The sequence below is a fragment of the Apium graveolens genome, chromosome 4 (assembly GCF_009905375.1).
Source record: "Apium graveolens cultivar Ventura chromosome 4, ASM990537v1, whole genome shotgun sequence".
Lineage (NCBI taxonomy): Eukaryota > Viridiplantae > Streptophyta > Magnoliopsida > Apiales > Apiaceae > Apium > Apium graveolens.
The window spans coordinates 51,732,099-51,735,006 of record NC_133650.1 but is presented as its reverse complement, the minus strand read 5'-3'; the positions used below and the strand labels follow the sequence as shown (position 1 = coordinate 51,735,006).

At 32.0% G+C, this 2,908-nt stretch overlaps 1 long non-coding RNA gene across 1 annotated transcript; it reads left to right on the top strand.

Annotated features, from left to right (window-relative positions):
* The first annotated feature begins 270 nt into the window (after nucleotides 1-270).
* On the top strand, nucleotides 271-2,199 carry LOC141720338 (uncharacterized). Its single transcript, XR_012574243.1, has 3 exons — nucleotides 271-407; nucleotides 1,068-1,157; nucleotides 2,107-2,199. It is a non-coding gene; the product is annotated as an uncharacterized LOC141720338 (long non-coding RNA).
* The last annotated feature ends 709 nt before the right edge of the window (nucleotides 2,200-2,908 follow it).

The following is a 2,908-nucleotide window of genomic DNA, read 5'->3' as shown; positions in this document are numbered from 1 at the left end:
CAATCCTCTCTCTCTCTCTCTCTCCCTCAATCATCTCTCTCTCTCTCTCCATCCTGCTTTACAAATAAATTAGAGTCGATTTCATTCAATTAAGAAATAAGCTTTCACTTATCGATGGAAAGGGGATTGCTAAATCGATTCCTTTTTTAATAAAAACTAGGGATTTTATGTTTGAATTAGGGGTTTTTATTTTTTGGAATTTTATGTTATTTTTTTAATTCGTTTATCTGTTTGTTTTAGGGCTAATTTGGTTTGCTATGGTATCTAATTGAATATCTCATGTTTTGTTTTTGCGAAAAGGTACTTTCTCTCTTCGATTCGTGTATATGGTTGGGAAACTCAGATATTATGATTTGTGTACCCCTTCTGTTCTAAGAGAGTGTCACAACATTATCTCTCAAAGCGAGGTACATACTATTTATATGTGTGTTTATACGTTCATAATTTTTGTTTATTGGGTTTTAGGGTTTATTTTGTGAAATTTGGATTTTATTTTTTTTGATGATTTTTGACATGAGTTTTGGTGGGATTTAAGACCCTTTGGAAATTTCGATGTACGAAAATTTTGTTAATTGTTTAGTAATTTTTTATTAAAATAAGATAAAATTGTAAACTGAAGGTTGAGAATGGTTAACATTTAGGGGTTTTCAAATTAAGTTTTAGCTTCTGGTTATTATGTTCAAAATGTTAATCTTAGCTTTCCTTAAAGGCTGTTAAACTTTTTTTTAAATTATATTGTTGTAGTTGCAAATGCTGGTTTTAAGGTGTGCGAACTGGGAAATATATGTGAAAAAGGTTGTTAATGGGTTTGTTATCTTACTAGTACTTTTGTTTTAGATTCTGATATCACTAGTGAAAAGATTACAAAGAGCTTGTACTGCTCTTGGCGATTACGGAGAAGAAAGCAAGAAAGCGTGTTGCACTTCCCTAGTGAATAGGCTTTTTATATTTTAATTTTATACAAAAATGATAAGTTAAAGAATTGGCAGAAAAACATGGTAGCAGTTTCTAAAAAACCTTAGAGTTGTTTATTGTGTATAATTCCTGATTTTAACTCTTGTCATCAGAGTAATGTGGGACAATGTTCACTTCAAGTAGCTCTGATGGAGCTGAAAAGGGCAGGTGAAAATGTCCTACGACTATAAGGGAAGCACCAGGTGCATCCCATCTCATATGATACATCAGATACTTTATGTCTTTGATATTTCCTATCCTCTTTATTTAAATGATGATATAACATTACTTCTTGACTTGGTTTCTAAATTCACAGAGAGGTAAATTCACAGAGAGGTAAATTCACAGAGCTATCTGATATTTAATATGACTGACTTGCCATATTTGTAGAAATGTACAGCTTACTTTTGGAAACGTATATTAAATATTCAATGGAGAAGCATAGATTGTTTAATGCAATTGAAAGTATTCCATGTGTTGCTCAGAAAGCTCAGTGGGCCTTGAATTGGATCAAAATGTATCAACTATTAACATAATATTTAGGTGGACTAGATTATGGTAGATGGTTATTTCCATTTTAGAAACTCATGCTGCATCATAATTATATTTTGGTCAGACACACCCACTAGAAGCAAATTGCAAAATATAATTTTCAGTTTGATATCCTTGTTGACCTGCATCTCAGTTTTACGAAGGAATGAGGATTTGTTCACTTCATACTATGTCTTCTTGCCTATTGCCCATATAAAGCTTGCCATTGTCTTATATTAGTCATGACTTGGTGAAAATTAGATGTTAACCTCTACACAAATTCAGTAGGTTGTATCGGAAGTACGCAAGACAATTGAATCTTTAGGCTTCATCGAAGTTGAAACACCGGTTTTACAGGTTTATTCGCTTAGGCTTGCATTTTGTTATATTATAATTTGCATAAACTTCCTGTTACGAACTCAAATATTAACTTGTACTTTTACGTATTTGGTACCCTATTTTTAGCTCCATGATATTTGATACTTTTTGTGTGCTTCCATTTAATCTCCTGTTATGCAAAAAAGGATCTGGTGACTTTAACTTATTAACATACCAGCCTTAGTTTGATCATTCCTCTGTCAATAACTTTTGCATCTGTATATTCTGTTCTGCATCTTATAGTTTTAATCAGTGGCTTGTTGAGATGTACAAGAGGAAGATGAGCAAAGATCTTGACATACCATAAAATGCAGGAGCTAATGGCTCAAATTGGAGGCTATATATGTGAATATTCTTCACAACTATATTAGTTAGTTAACGTATTTAGTAAATAAATCATTATGTGTTTGTAGTTCTAATTTTAGTATTTATAATTGGAGGCTTCTATTTTGTTTCTTGAATCGGTATATCTTTTTCCCTTCTTCTGCTTGTTCGCCTAAAATGTATGTGCCTGTAGCGTGTTTTTATTATTTCATTTGGTCTATTATTATGAAATTAGGTTTTGTTGTGGTTTTTTCTGTGTATGTGTAATTTAGTTGAAAGTAGAGCGATTGTCATCGGATTTTAGTGGTATTGATTTCGATAAAATTGGATAAATCAGCTTCATTTATATATATGTTGTGTGTTTTTATGTACATATAAATGCTGAAATGATTGCTAGATTGGTAGTTTAAATTATAGCAGCAGTTAATCGGATATGGTATCGGTAAATGTATATTGGTTATTCCAAAAGTTATAGTTTTCATAATAATTTGCTTGATGTTGAAACCTTTTGCAGTCCAGAGTTCAGTGTGTTCAGTTGGATGGATCTATGATTATGAAGGCAAGGAATGCTACCATCACAAGATTTACCGAGGATCTAGATTGTGAGCTTAAAAGTAGGAGGGGTTGCACTTAATATCATAGTGGCATCACTATTTTTTACCCATCTTCTTTTGCGTACTCCAAGTGTTTTCATACTAGATTTCAGATGTTTATTTATCGT